Source organism: Sus scrofa, chromosome 3 (genome assembly GCF_000003025.6).
Source record: "Sus scrofa isolate TJ Tabasco breed Duroc chromosome 3, Sscrofa11.1, whole genome shotgun sequence".
NCBI lineage: Eukaryota > Metazoa > Chordata > Mammalia > Artiodactyla > Suidae > Sus > Sus scrofa.
The window spans coordinates 30,510,380-30,526,728 of NC_010445.4; the positions used below are offsets into that span (position 1 = coordinate 30,510,380).

At 45.7% G+C, this 16,349-nt stretch overlaps 1 long non-coding RNA gene across 2 annotated transcripts; it reads left to right on the forward strand.

Moving 5' to 3' along the window:
- Positions 353-11,517, forward strand: LOC110260089. Of its 2 annotated transcripts, none has more exons than XR_002342914.1 (3): positions 353-3,890; positions 4,405-4,512; positions 8,886-11,517. It is a non-coding gene; the product is annotated as an uncharacterized LOC110260089 (long non-coding RNA). The 2 variants fall into 2 exon arrangements; XR_002342913.1 differs by lacking the exon at positions 4,405-4,512 and adding an exon at positions 4,234-4,362 and having other exon boundaries at positions 2,547-3,890.

The window sequence follows — 16,349 nt, forward strand, 5'->3', positions numbered from 1 at the left end:
ACTCCTAGGCTGGCTCCCCACATTGTTAGTGCAAGTCCACCTGCCCAACGCACAGGGAGGCCAAACCAAAATGTGAGATTTTGGAGCAGAGGAAGGTTTTTTGCAGGGCCATGCAAGGACACAGGTGGCTCGTGCCCCCCAAACACCCTGACCTCCCAGAACCCCACACTGTAAAGGCTTTTAAAAGCCAAGTGAGAAAAGAATCTGCAAGAGAATGGATGCGTGTACATGTATCACTGAATCCCTTTGTTGTGCAGCAGAAATGATTACAATCTTGTCAGTCAACTCTTCTTCAATAAAATTTTTAAAAATGGAAAAAAAAAAAAAAGCCAAGGTTGGGGGTGGTGGTATGTCAGGAACTTGTGCACAATTCTCTGATTGGTTGTTGGTGAGGGCAGGGGGCAGGTTCACTGGATCAATCCTTAGGCGCCAGTAGGTCTGGGGGCTGTGTGCTCAGAGTTAGGCAGTTAATTTCTTCCTTTTGGTGGTGGTTTTAGCCTTTGTAAAACAACTCAGGAAACGTGTATCAGATCCTATTAACTAGGTACTTCAGAGAGGAGCGAATGCAGAGGATGTGGGGGAAGGGCCCGGGGAGGCTCCATAGGGTCCTGCTTGGTTACAGAGCGAGTCTGAGGTTGGTTTCTTCTCAGGGCTTTGCTGTGTTTTCCAAATTTTCCAACTCAGAAACTGGGATGTTCAGGGAAAAAAAATGATGCTCTAAAAATCTATATCCACCCTTCCGCCCTCCCTCCATTCCTTCCTTCCGGATTCAGCCCAGATTGAAGGAGACTAGAGAGGTGTGAAGCTTGGTTATAACACCTGATCCTGAACTGGATGCACCTGCCCCAAAGAGCATCATTTGAGCAATCATCACGACTTGAATAAAGTCCCTGGATGAGAGGCGTATGGGAGTTTCGGTTACAATTATGCCATTTTTATGTAAGTTGAAAACTCCAAGACGTGATGGAAGCATCTTATCATCATCTTGGTGAGATAATAAGGCTCTTCTGTTGCTTGAATTCCAAAGCATCGTCATATGCCTCTCAGAACTTAAAAAAGAGTCTAATAGTGGGTCTTTCTGGAATATCTTATAGATGGAAGTCCATGCCCCTTCTGCCATAAAAACTATTGATCAAAGTCAGGAAATGAACATTGATGTGGTACTATTATCTAATCCATGGATCAATTTTCCCAGTAATAGCTTTTACATAAAATTGTTTTTAAATTATATTTTCTCATTCAGGATCCAGTCCAGGATTATATATTGCATTTGGTGGTCATGTCTCTTCAGTCTCCTTTCCTCTAGAATGTCCCTCAGCCTTTATTTGCTTTTCATGACCTTGACATTTTTGCAGAGTGCAAGCCAGTTATTGTGTAGACTGTTCCTTGATTTGGGTCTGCCAGACGTTTGCTCTTTATTAGTTTCAGGTAAGGCATCTTTGGCATTACCTGAACGAGCCCTGATCTTGTGGTTTTCTTTGCACATCAGATGAGGAGGCTCTTGGTGTGGTTTGGTCTCATTCTGATCAATTTTGATCATTCAGTTCAGGTGGTGCCTGACAGTTTTCTCCACCGGTAAGTGGCTACTCCTTCCTTGGTAATCAACCAGGGATCTGTGGAGAGTTATTTTGAGACAAGGTGACAATCCCGTTTCTCATCACACTTCCACTCTTTAATTTTAGCTTCCATTGGTGATTCTCCACTGAAACAAGGATTACGATGCTTGCCGAATCTTACAGCGTTCTTGAGAGCGTTAAAAGCAAGTATGTATCAAAGGACCTTGACCTATGAGTTGGATTTCAAGAGAAATCATGTTAATGTGTCAATTATGTTTCAATAAAGCGGGAGGGGGGGCAGGGAAAATATCCCCAGGGAGCAGTCTGAGATGTGAGCAAAGATTTGGGTACAAAGCTTTTTCATGACATTATTCATAATAGCATAACTTGGAAAGTCAAGCACACTACAGTAAATTGATGTCAAGAAATATGAGGCCGTCCTTTAAAGCAACTTTCTGAAGAGATGTTTTACCATCAAATGCTAAGTAATAAAAGATAAGGTATCAAACGGCATTCGACTACATGCCCTTTGGTATCCTGACTTGGCTCCTAGAAGGGGAAAAAGATGTTGGTGGGAAAACTGGTGAAATTCAAACAAGCGTCGAGTTAACAGCAAAGTACCAATAATGAATGATTCGTTTTAATAAATACATCACGGTATCGTTGCCGGAGGTTGGTCTCTGTCTGCCGGTGGGTGCTGAATTGAAACACAGAGAATAGGGTTTTGGGTAAAGCAGACAAAGGAGGCTCGCAGCAGGCTCATGCCTCAAAGACTGTGCCCCCGCACCCAGCCCCCATTGGAAAGAATTGTGAGGCGTTTTGTAATTAAAAGGAGAAAAACAGGTTTTCGGATAGGAATCAGATTGGCGCAAACAAGCAGTCTTCTTTCTTTGGGGGGATCTTAGGCTTCAAAGCTGGAGTCAGGAGATCTCGGTATGAGCCTCATGGTGATCTTCTGGGTTCTTGCCTAGAATAACAGGGCATATGGACTAGAGATTAGACCGAACTAGGAAAGTTCCTGAAAAAACCTCATGTGCTAATAATCTTTAACCCACAGGCACTTATGTTCAAAGTGCCTCATACTTAATTTACAGGTGATTATGTTTAGGGTGCCGTTAAACCAGGGAGAAGGACAAGGAAGGGCTCTAAGCTGTTCAGTGTTAAAGTGTTCATTTCTAAAAGAAGCATAAGGAGTCTAATTTTGCTCTTAGGGGTATAAGATGCTTGTGTCATTATGTGGGTCCCTTGAGAAGGAACCAGGATCCTGCCCCGAGGCTCTCCTGTTGTTTCTGGAGGGTTCCTCCCTGGTCTCTGCATCCCCTCCCCTCCCTCATCAGGCAACTGTCTGTACCTGCCCCTTGGAACTCAGAGAAGGTCATGGGGCCGGAATGAGGCCCATTTCCTGAGAACATGCAATGGGAGACACAGAAAGACTTTTGTGCCCAGTAGCCCCAAAGGGCCCTGCTTGGTTACAGTATGTAGGATATTAATATTAGGGGGAACTGGGTCTAGGCTATGCCGGAACTTGCTATACTCTTAGTAACTTTCCTATACGTCTGAAATTATTCCTAACTAATAACTCCATTTAAAAAATTGACTTAGCAGTGATGGATCTGTTTATTATCTGATTTGTGGTGGTGGTTTCATGAGCCTATACACCTGTCAAAACATTTTAAATTATACACATTAAATATGAGCAGTTTATTGTGTGTCAGTTATATCTTGATCAAGCTTCTTTAAAAAAAAAAACTATTTGGTAAACTCTCAATTATGTTAACAGACAGGCATAGGAAAAATACTGGATGGAAATCCATCAGAATGACCATTGTCGGTGTCTACAGCTAATAAGATGATCATCTTTTAGAAATAATTTTCTCTAGTTTCCAAATTCCTTGTAATGGACATGCAAGTGAATAAGCAGAGGGAACTCCCATTTTCCAGTGGGGTGGTTTGTAATAGGAAAGCTTCATCTCCTTGTTTGGGAAGCATCGGCTCCTGGTAAGAGCGGCCGCCCTTCTCAGTTTTTCCTCAGTAAGGCGATGCAAGTGATTACAACCTGAAGAAGGAAGCCAATGTCTCCCACATCACCTGGTAACAAAGAGCCTGAAAACAGGCCTGGCATGATGGGGAGGCCGGAGCAGTGCTCCTCAAACATCCCAGGGTGCGAACCTGACCCAGGTGATGGAGATCAAGGCGCTGCCCGAGGCCTGAGGCCCCACCAGCTGTCGCCCATATTCTCCCGCCCGGGTTAAAGCCCACGAGCCCCGGCCCTTAGCAAGCGAGGCTTTTCCAGATCTCTGGTGGACCAGCAGGACGTCCCAGGAAGCCAGAGAGGTGAGTTGCTCCTCTCTGTCCATGCGGGAGGACGTGAGTAGGGCTGGCACAGTCCCGGGGGTCTCAGACGTGTGTCCATGACCCTGGCGACCCAGCCTGGGGCCAGGTCTCTGAGGTTTTCCTCAACTTTGGGTTCTGACCGCTGGCAGGGAGGGAGGAGGGGGTTTAGGGAAGCCGAGCGCGGTGGGAAGGGGCAAAGGCTGAGGGGATGAAGGCTGACCTGTGTCAGGAACCAGCAGGCAGAGACCCCCTGGTCCCTGCGACCCTGTAAGGGCAGGAGGAGGAGGGAGAGCAGGCCACGTGCTGGATGAAGGCTTTTTAAATTGCAAGCTCCCCACTATAGGCACTGCTGCAGGGCGGAGGCCCAGAAAGGAGGACTGCAGCCCTGTCCTATTGTCCCCCACGCTGGCTGTGACCTAACTAGGAAGCTACTCCTGGGACTGTTGTGCTGGGAGCAGCCACCACCTCCCAGGTAATAACTCAACCCTGAAGACACAAATCTTTATGTCTGCAGCTTCTGCAGCCCCTGGGTTTCTACGTGCTTCCCGTTGCGAACACGTGTTGTCCTCTCCAGCGAATCTTTGGAAAGTCACCTCGATGGGGAGGCTCTCCAGGGAGGAACGTGGGTCTTCATGCAAGAGCCTAGAGGGAGGGGGGCTGCCGGGCAGGAGGCTGGTCTCCTACGTCAAAGGGGAGGAGGGTGGCCTTCCTGTCTCTCAGCAGGTGGGAGGTGGGCACGGAGAATCCGGATAAAAGACAAGTGTTCACAGTCTGGTGGGGGCAACTGATAAGCACCTGAGCACCACACTGTAGTTTGAAAGGAATTAAAGTGTAGAGTTGCCTAAAAGAAGGGCCAGCCTCAGCCTGGAAGGTCAGGGAGGACTTCCTGGAGGAGCCAGACAAGCTAGGGCTGGCTCCTTGGAGGCAGAAATCAAGGGTGTTTGCTGGCCGAGAGAGCGGCTTGAGCTCCGTGACCTGGGGCAATGAGGCCCAGGTGGAGGTGGGAAAAATCCTTTAGAGCTGATGGCTCTCAAAAGAGTGGTCCCCGTGTCAGCAGAAGCAGCACCATCTGGGAGATGGTTCGAGATGCATGTTCCTTTTTTTAAAAAGGTTTTGTTTTGTTTTTTTTTTTGGCTGTGTCTATGGCATGCGGAAGTTCCCAGGCCAGGGATCGAACCCGTGCCACAACTGTGGTACAGCCAGATCCTTAACCCACTAGGCACCAGCGAACTCCTAGAAACGCACTTTCTAAGACTCCACTCAGACCTCCTGACCAACAAGGTGGGGGGAGGGCGAGGGACCAGAGATCTGGATTTTAACCAATTTTCCAGATGATGCTGAGGCACGGGGACCTCCGAGAAGAATTGTCATACGGTTCTTGAGCAAAGCAAATGTCACTGCTCTGTCACACATGCCTGGCTAGGCCCCGTGGGGCTGTGGGGTGAAGGGGGTTGGTCTGGGTTCTAGGCCCCGTGGGGCTGTGGGGTGAAGGGGGTTGGTCTGGGTGCTCTGGGGCCTGAATCTTGCATGACTTAGTGGGTCTCGTTAAGGAAAAAAAACTGAAGGAGTTCCCATTGCAGTTCAACAGGTTAAGAAGCCAACATAGTATCCACGAGGATGCAAGTTCAATCCCTGGCCTCAGTCCGTGGGTTAAGGATCCGGCATTGCCGTGAGCTGTGGTGTAGGTTGAAGATGGGTCTCGAATCCGATGTGTCTGTGGCGTAGGCCGGCGGCTGCAGCTCTGATTAGACCCCTAGCCTGGGAATCTCCGTGTGCTGCAGGTGTAGCTATAAAGAGGAATTACGGAATCCTTGATGTAACATTAGCTGCTGGGTCTTGGAAGGGGCTGTTGGAAGTGAGAGAGGCTAAAGGGTCATTAGCTTTGTGTTCGCCTCTGGACGGAGCGGTCTCGGTGTCAGCAGAGGGAAGACAGATGCTGGAGGCAGAAAGCCCTGGACCCTTTGACCCATGCCCTCCCCCATTTTGGTCTGTGGCTTTGCCCCAGGGGAGAAACTCTGCAGCTTATGCAGATGGGATCCACTAGAGGCTGGTAGTGATCCCCTGTGTTGTGACAAGTCTCCAGACATGGTGCTCTGGTTGAGACCCGCTGCAGCTCTCAACCAGAGGACTGTGTCTGGAGACTCGAAGCATGAAGCACATGATGTTGCCTGTCTGTGGAGAACCCTGCAGTGCCCTCTGCTTGGAATAGCACCCAGAGCGCTGGGTCTGCCCTCATCTCCCCCCCACCCCCTCCTTTAACTCTTGCAGCCACCATTGCCCTCCTTTGTTCTCAAACCCACCAGGTACCCCCTTGGCACCTACGGTTCCCTTGAGAATGTCCTTCTTCCAATGTCCCCCTGCACAGGACTCATGATCCGCCTTAGGCTCCATTGTCACCTCTGCAGAGAGGCTTTCCTAGACCTTGCATCTCAACTCGCAGTAGTCACCGCCTGCCCCGCACCTTGTTCTCTTCCCCCACAGCACTTCACTCCTCCTGACATGGCATCCGTCATCCTCGTTACCGCCCTTCCCACCCTCCAGGGTGTGAGAGTGTGATAACTGAGGCTCTGCTTTGCTGGGCACATAGTAGGTGCTCAGTGCCTGGTGGATAAAGAGGGAGGGAAACCACACCCTGTGGGTTGACTTGCACGCCCCCCAGGCTTTAGACTCCTGGGAATGGCTTTTTTTGCTTGGATGTTTGTAAAGCGCTTAGTTCCTGGCACACACGTTCAGTGAATGTCACCTGCCGTCATTGTTACCTGCAAGGCTCCATCCTCCACTTCACAACCTTTGCCTTCCCCGCAAGACCAGATCAGTCTGCCTATAAAAATCTGCGTGCCCTTCTCCAAGTTAAAATGATTAGTGAACTCCCTGAAGGTACGCCTCGCTGTGTGAATCAGAATGTTAGGCTCTGCGGCCCTAACAAGCAAATGGCTCATCTCATTGGCTTCACACGAGGTCTCGTCGTTATGCTGCAGCTGTGCTCCACGTGGTGACTCAAGGTCCAGACGGGCTCCACCCACTCAGTACATGCCCTGCAAGGAGAGCTTAGGATCGTGTTTCAACCCCTAAGGGATTCAGCTTGGAGCTGACAGCCTCACCTCACCGCCCCTGAGAGCTTCTAGGCTGGACCCAACCTCAGGGCCCCACCTACCCAACTGCAGGGGCTGGAACCTGGTGGGTGAGGGAGGCAGCACCAGGAGCCCAGCATCTGCACATGTTGTCCTATTGTCTGCCCAGCCACCTGCCAGGGACTGAGTCCTTGACTTGGGATCACTTCTGTATCCGGGATGCCTAGTGCGAGCCTGACCCAAGATGGTGCTGCCCTGCAGGAATACACCCTCAGGACACATACTTCAGCAAGTGGTTTTGTACCCCAATCCTGCCACTTACATACTTGGTGATCTTAGATGCACCCCAGCCTTTGTAGCCTCGGTTCTCTAATCTGTGAGATGCAGTTGATGGCAACCTACCCCTCAGGGCTGTTAGGAGGCTTGGGTGTGAGGAAGTGTGTGCTTAGTGTGGTGCTAGCACACAGTAGGTGCTCAGTGATTTCCATCCCCCCCCCACCTCTTTGAAATAGTTCCTCTGGAGTTCCCTTCGTGGCTTAGCAGTTAACGAACCTGACAAGTACTCACTGGGGCGTGGGTTCGATGCCTGGCCTTGCTCAGTGGGTTAAGGATCCTGCGTTGCCGGGAGTTATGGTGTAGGTTGAAGACTTGGCTCAGATCTGGCATTGCTGTGGTAGAGGCCTGCAACTACAGTTCCCCCTAGCATGGGGACCTCCATATGCTGCGGGTATGGTCCTAAAAAGATACCCACCCCCAAAAAAATGATGGTTCATGGTACACAGACATACAGCAATGATAAGAATACCTTTGCCTGATACGTTCCAGGTTATGATACTCAGTAATGATTCTGAGTCACTTTGCTGTACAACAGAAATTGATGTTACATTGTGAATCAACTATAATAAAACACTTAGGGCACAGAGGCCGAGATAGGGATTCGATCAACTCGAGGTGGATGTTGGGGTTGAGGGGAGGACACTCTGCCTTGTGATGTGGCCTGTGCATCACCCATCATGTGGAACACAGATTCATTCACTGATGAAATCCCAGCGCCCCCCTTCCTAGCTGTTTACTCTTGGGCAAGTCGGTTGCCCCCTCTAAAGTGGGAGTGACAGGGCCTGATGCCAAGGGCCTGCCACCTGGTAGGTGTGCACAGCTGTTCCCTCCTGCTTCAACGTGGCCTAAAGATACGCTGAGACGAAGCAGTGCCACAGATGGGACCCCGATGCTCCCCGCCTGCAAGGAGGGTCAGGAGCGCCTGTGGGTGCTCAGAGAAGGGACCTTCAACCACGCAGACCAGAACAACGTGCAGAAGGGGAGAGCGCCAGGGCTCAGGGCCAGTCAGTGCTGGTCCCAGCAGTCGGTCACTCGGCCATGATCACGTGACCCTAACGTGATTTTTCTAAGCCTCGGTTCTGCCTGTAAATGGGAGGGGTGTGGGTTCGTGATAAAGGACGGAAAGCACTTGACACTATGGTCTGCTCAACAGATAGAACCCACTGTGCTTTATTATTCCCATTAAATTTTAGTTTTTAAAATTTTACTGAGATAGAGTGGGTAGACAAAGTTGTGGTAGTTTCAGGTATGAACTGAACCAGTCATATTTATCCATTCTTTTTCAGATTCTTTTCTCGCATAGCTTGTTACAGTTTTTTGTTTTTGTTTTTTGTCCTTCTAGGGTTGCACCTGTGGCATATGGAGGTTCCCAGGCTAGGGGTCTAATTGGAGCTGTAGCCGCCAGTCTATGCCACAGCAACTCCAGATCTGAGCCTCGTCTGCAACCTACACCACAGCTCACGGCAACGCTGGATCCTGAGCAAGGCCAGGGATCGAACCCGCAACTTCATGGTTCCTAGTCGGATTCGTTAATCACTGAGCCACAACAGGAACTCTTATTACAGTCTTATTTTTATTTACGATCTAGAATGCAAGAACTCAAGGTATGCCAGTGAGGGCCTGGACTGTGAGCCTCGTGGGAAGAGTCACAGCAGGAATGGAAAAGGATGCTGAGACGGGTCCATCAAGAAGGAGTGTAAGTCTCGAAATACTCATAAATATGGACAGCCGAGGTGACAGGCTCCAGGAAGCCGGGACAAGGGCTGCCCCTCCTTGCAGCCGGAACTCGGGTCTGCAAAGGGTAGATTTATTCTCGAACTGCGCTGTCCAGGATGGTAGCCACCAGCTGCATGGGGCTTTCAGCCTGTGAAATGTGTCTGGTGGGACTGAGAAACTGAGGTTTAATTTTATAGAGAACACATTCGAAAAACTGATATTCAGTGACTGGAGAATTGTTAACTATGTTTGGAGCAACTTGGTTACGTAAATCTTTTTCAACTGAGAATGTTATGGAATTTATAAATATTTCCAGTAAAAATTTAGCACCTGAATTAAGATGCTGGAAACGTAAAAGAGATACTATCAAAGAAATTAGTACCTTTCCAAAAAATAATGTAACTGTCTTATTAATTTTATAGCAAGTTAGGTATGTTGGGTCAAATAAATATATTAAAATTTTCCACCTGTTTTATAATATGAATCCTGTAAAGTATTAATTGATGCATATGGTTTGCACATGTTTTTGGACAGCACTGCTGTAGAGGGTTCATTTCACTTTATTTTTGGCAATGTTAAATATTACTAGTATTTCTAACTTTGAACAATGTGGTAGCCCCCCCAGAAATAGTAATTTTCAATTTTTCTTTCCTGAGGTGAGATGTTTTCTTTGGTTTATTAGCTTGTGATTCTGGAACCCGTCTATGTTCATTTCGCTATTAGAGAATTTGTTTTTCAAATGGGTTCCTGGGTGAGTTATCTGTGTTAAATGTCGTATCACGTTCGATATTTGTTGTCTGCCTTTGAATTCTTGCTTATGTCCTTTGATGTAAAGGAGTTTAAAGTTTTTATATAGTCTAACGTTTCTTTTATGTTCAAGAACCATATTGAGGTTTTTATGGTTTGATTTTTGCTATTAGATATGGGCTTTTTTAATGTGTGAAATAAGGAACTGATGAGAAATTCTGGAGGAAAAATGGCTATTTTTAAATGAGTTTGAATTACTCAGTGAGTATGTGTGTACTTCATTCTGGTGTGTTGGGGTTTGAGGGGAGGGCAGTGTCATATTTTGTCTTTATAGTTCTGACAGCTCTCATAGCACTTTGGTTTGCGTTACCTCGTGTAAGACTCAAAATAACCCAGGCAGGTAGATGGGGCACGTTATCACACGTAAGAAATCATATGCTTACCCAAAGGGGGCCAAGTTTAGGACGGATGGGGTTGGAGCTTCAATATGGGCATTCTGACTTTTGAAGCTGGACACGTGCTGTGTCACTGGGGACCAGAATACTACTTTCTTAGGTCGTTAAGCGGATCCTCCAGGAACTCGAATGAATAGAACACTTTACTCCTGAAATGGGTTCCTCGAGGTAAGTGGACCCCATCTCGTAGGTCTGAGCCTGACTCCTCGCACATCCATGGCCTATTAGGATTCAAGTAGATGTCTCTTAAGATCCTTTTCAAGATTTTAAACACATGGACCATGTGAGTTATTCTCAATTCTTTCAAAGAACTACATTCTTCACAACCTGGATGTTTTAAAAGGGTGGCATATAGGACCAAAGTCATCGTGGACCCCTAGCCGTGATGCCAGCCTTCCCCTCCTGCCTTCCTCTGGTGTGGTCTCGGTCCTTGGTTTAGAGTGTGGCTCTCTGGACCTTTTCCTATATGTTAATATCCGTACCCTTAGAATCTATTGTTCTCATTGAGTGTCAGCAGTATATATGCATGATGTGTGTATCATTCTTTAATTTGCTTCTCTCACCACTTAAATCTCAGAGCAGTATCAGTATGCTTAGATTTCTAACTGCTGTGCAATGCATTATGGTACAGTTACATCAGAGTCTATCCAATTCACCCAGTGGTGGACATTTGGGTGGTCTTCCTGTTTTGCTATTAAACGCCATGCTATGGACACACTTGTTGAGGCTTTCTTGTTGGCATGGGCAAATGTTACCTAGGGGGAGGTGGTGGCAGCTCCATTCTAGGATATGCACTTATTTTACTGACAAAATAGTCTCAAATAGTCATAGCGAGTTGCCATCAGCGACATATAAAAGTAATGATCATTTAAGTTTAGTGATTTAATAGATGGAAATGGTATTTCGTTGTTTACATTTGTACTTCTCTGATTGCTAATAAGGTTGAAGGTCTTTTCATATGACTGCTTTCTGCAAATTTGTCCTTCATAACCACTGCTCAAAATTTTCCTTTTAACCAGTATAAAGGGATTTTTTTCCTCTAAAGTTATGTATTTTTCTCTAGGTAATGATTACTGTTACATGGTACAGATGTCTTCAATGTTGCTTGCCTTTGAAGTTTGTTTATATTTTGTTATGCAGAACCTCAACATTTTAATACAGTAAAATTTATCACTATTTTATGGCTTTTAACTTTTTTCTTTTTAGGGCTACACCTGTGGCATATGAATGTTCCCCCAGGCTAACATTGCTCTATTCATGGCAGCTTTATATTGTTTTAATAAATGGCTGAGTCACCACCAATTACTATTATTTTTCTTTAATATTGCCTTTTCTTCTAATAATGTCTTTTTCTCAGCTTTGAGTGTGAACAGCGCCTTGGTTTAGCATAAAACTGCTATGTCATGGCTTTTCCTCTCAAAATCTTTTAGATTTTGTTCTATTGTAGTCAGATTCTCCCCCCCGCCCCCCCCCAAAAAAAAACTTATGGCATGTTGTGGGTCAACCTTTATCTGTCTGGATATTTTCAGAATACATTTTATCCCCAGAAGAAGGGACTTCACGTGTGGCTCACATTCTATCCTCATAAGAAGGACCTTAAGAATGCTCTTCAGGGCCAAATAATTTGCTCAACTATGTCTTTGTTCCTTTAATTTCTTGGGAAAACCAGCAGTTGTAAGATTCACTAGTCTTTCTTCTCGCCAATTGTCGTCATTTCCTTTGCTTTCTGTCCTTTGGCCCTTTCTTCTGCTCTGTGGGATGAGTGCATTGTCTGATGGGTCATTACCTCCACTGCTTTTAAGTCTGGTTCAGCTTCACTTCTGTATCAAGGAACTCTTCGGGCAGGGCTCTGTATGGATACAGCTGCTTAAGGTCTTTCTTAGAGGTAAAAGCGCTTAAACACTAAGATCGAGGATAAGAATGGACTCTTGAGAGTGGATAGACATCATCTGACTTGATTGCCATGGTCATGTGTTGGAGGGATTTGTACCTTGGATGTGCAGATGACGTGAACTGAGGCCGTTCTATAGCTACTCACCACGTTTCAACCCTTTGGGGCAGGCAGAGCCTGTGTTTCTTAACTTCTGGTCCTCAAATTGGCTAATGATTGAATTGCCCAGATACCTTCCTAAAAGTATTCCTATTGGGAAACAGTTCCACAAGTCTGCTTACAGGAAGTGCACACTAGGGCCTGTGAAAGGCAGGGCCGCCCAGTAGCCAAGAGTATAGGCTCTGGACTCGGTGCAGGGTTTAAATCTCAGACAGCCCACTGTGTGTCCTGAGCCTCAGTTACCATAGCTGTGAAATGTAAAAACGGATCATAATAGCACTCGCTATGGGATGGTGGTGGTAATGAAGATGATCCATGCGTTATGGGTCAAGTTGTGTCCCTCTCCACCTCCCCCCAAGTTCATATACAGAAGCCCTAACCACCAATATGACTGGTTAGAGAGGGGGCGTATAAGGAGGTAATCAGGATAAATGAGGTCATAAGAGTGGGACTTGACTAATAGAACTTGTGTCCTCGTAAGAAGAGGAGATGCCAAAATCGTGTGTGCACAAGGGAAGAGCCATGTGAGAACATAGGGAAGGGGGAGCCCGTCTCCAAGCCAAGAGGCCTTGGAAGAAAACAACCCTGTGGACACTGTGACCTTGGACTTGAAGCCTTCAGGACTGTGAAAGAAAACGTCTGTTAAGCTGCCCCACCTGTGTGGTACTTGGTGATGGTGGCCCTGTTACCGGCCTGGGTTCTTGGCCTGCCTTCATCAGCAGAAATTGATAAGGGGCCAGGCAAGAAATTGAGGCAAGGTTTTATTGCAGCTCCTGCTGCAGCAGTGGCAGTGAGAGCAACAAGGTCCCTCGCTGAGGGGGATGGACGAGTTGGTTCTCTCTATGGGGTAAGGGTAGGGGCAGGCCCAGGGGTCTGGCCAGAGGGGTGACTTAGGTGGTCTTCCCACCCCTTTGATGCCACCGTGTGCAGGGGACATGTGTAGTACCGTGCTTTTGCTCTCAGATCGTCAGAAATGGCAGTTGGCCTGTGTGTGTGTGTGTGTGTGTGTGTCATTCCTTTGGATTATCTTGCCCAGGACTTGCCCCAGCTACCATGCATAGTTATTTTTAGTCGCATTTGGTTCTGTGTATTTTGTTACTTGAGATGTTTGTCCAGATGCAAGAACTGCAGCAAAGGGTCCCAGGTGCCAGGTTGTCTGATCACCCCAAGAGATTCTACGTCCTTATTCTGAAGGAGTAAGGGGCAAAGATCTCTTCCTCTGAAACTTCTTGCTGCTGGACAGGGCTGCAGACCCTAGCCTACCCTATGGGGGTAGAAATCCCTCACTGCCTCTTCCAGGGACCTGAAGGGACCTGGGCTACTCTCTATTGGAATGGGTTGAATTCCTTGAGCCATCATGAGCCTTACTTCAAGTCGTTGAAGCCTAGAAGACAAAACCTTAAGAGGTTAAATAAAGACCCCAAAGGAAAACAGTTGCCATTAAAGGGCCTAGAATGGGAAGGAATGAGGTTAACTTTGGGAGGTCTTCCTTAACTGTGGACCAGACAAAGGAACCAGCGTCTCCCTTGCCAAGAAGCTGTTTTGCTTTTTAATCTCAAGGTTAAAGTTATATGTTTCTCTTCTTTTTGGTTTTGTTTTTGTATTTTAGGGCCACACCTATGGCATATGGAGGTTCCCAGGCTAGGGGACAAATCGGAGCCACTGCTGCCAGCCTACGCCACAGCAACGCAGGATCCTTAACCCACTGAGTAGTTCCTCATGGATACTAGTTGGGTTCTTTACTGCTGAGCCGCAATGGGAACTCCCCATGTTTCTCTACTTCTAGAATGGAAGGCTTGGACCTGGGTCCTGGGTCTCCTCCTGGGACAGCAAAGTCTTAGTCACAGACTTGTAATAGTAGGGAAGACAGGGGAGCACTAGACGACATATAAATCCATATGATGGAGATGAGAAGGGTTATGAGAAAATGAATATCTCTTGCTGGAAAGTTTCATATAGCTTGTGGGGTCCAAGAGGACTAACCAGAGAATCAGTTCTCAATTTCCCTGCTTGTACTAAAGAGCAAGGACTGGTGGATAATTGTTTGCTGAAGCCAGGTGCTTGTTGTCAAGTCTTTGCTTTTACTAAAGTATAGTTGATTTACAACGTTGTGCCAATTCAGCTGTACAGCAAAGTGACCCAGTCATACATACATACATTCTTTTTCTTACATGATCTTCCATCACGGTCTATCTCAAGAGACTGGATATAGTTCCCTGTGCTGTACAGCAAGACCTCATTGCTTATTCTTTTTATTTATTTTTATCGTTTTCTCCTCCGAATCTGTTCCAGTGCCCATGTGTGTGTGTTTGTTTTTTTTTGTTGGTCTTTTTAGGGTCATATTCAAGGCGAATGGAAGTCTCCAGGGCCAGGGGTTGAATCAGAGCTGTGGTGGCTGGCTTACTCCATAGCAACACCAGATCGGAGCCATGTCTGATCTATAACCACAGCTCATGGCAACACCGGATCCTTAATCCACTGAGTGGGGCCAGGGATTAAGAAACCTGCCACCTCATGGATTCTAGTCAGATTCATTTCCACAGAGCTCCTGCTTATCCATTTTAAATGTAATAGTTTGCATCTACCAACCCCAAACTCCCTATCCATCCCACTCCCTCCTCGGCAACCACAAGTGTGTTCTCTGTCTGCGAGTCTGTTTCTGCTGTGTGGATAGGTTCATCTGTGCCATGTTTTAGATTTCCTTATTTAAGTGATGATATATGGTACTTGTCTTTGTCTGACTTCACTTAGTATGATAATCTCTGGTTGCATCCATGTTGCTGCAAATGGCACTTATTTTGGGTTTTTTTTTTAATGGCTGAGTAGTAGTCCATTATGTATGTGGACTGAACCTTCTTAAATACATTCATCTGTCTATGAAGGTTCAGGTTGCTTCCATGTCATGGCTATTGTGAATAATGCTGCAATGAACTTAGAGGTGCATATATCTTTTTGAATTATAGTTTTGTCTAGATATATGCCTGGGAGTGAGATTGCTGTATCATATATGACAGTTGTATTTTTTAGTTTTCTGAGCAACCTCCATGTTTTCCGCAGTAGTTGTGCCAATTTACACTCCCACAGTGTAGGGAGGGTTCCCTTCTCTGCATAACCTCTCCAGCATTTGTTATTTGTAGACTTATTAATGATGGCCACTCTGGCTGGTGTGAAGTGGTACCTCAGTGTAGTTTTGATTTGCTTTTCTCTAATAATTAGTGGTGTTGAGTATCTTTTCATGTGTTTCTTGTCATCCATATGCCTTCTTTGTATAAATGTCTATTTAGGTCTTCTGCTAATTTTTCACTTGTGTTTTTTGTTGTTGTTAAGCTGTATGAGCTATGTGTATGTTATGGAGATAAAGCCCTTGTAGATTGCATCATTTGCAATTATTTTCTCCCATTCTGTAGGTTGCCTTTTTTTTAGATTAGAAAAAATAAAACCTTTAATTATTACAAGTCATTACTGTATAATATTTAATGCAATCTCAAAAAAATGCTGCTAGAACTAATAGGTGAGTTTAAAAATAATGTAGAACAAAACATCAATACACTAACAAAAGCTAACATGTACTTCTATATGTCAAGAATCATGGAGAATTAAATAAAATCCATATTATTTAAAATAGCATTAAAAACATTGGGAGAAAATACGTGTAGACCTGTATAATAAAAGGATAAAATAATACAGAAAAAAATTAAAAAAAAAAACAACTGTACCACATTCAAAGATTAGCATACTCAGGGAACTCCCTAATTGGATCTAAGGATACAACTGAAACAAAATACCAGTTTTTTTTTTTTTTTAAAGATTTTTATTTCTGTTATAGTTGGTTTACAGTGTTCTGTCAATTTCTACTGTACAGCAAAGTGACCCAGTCACACACATATATACATTCTTTTTCTCACATTAAAAGCTTGTAATTTGATTAGGTCCCATTGGTTTTTCTTTGTTTTTATTTCTGTTACCTTGGGAGACCTAAAAAAACTTTCGTAAGTTTGAGGTCAGAATGTTTCGCCTATGTTTTCTTGTAGGAGTTTGATGGTGTCTTGTCTTCAAGTTTTTAAGCCATTTTAAGCCTCAAGTT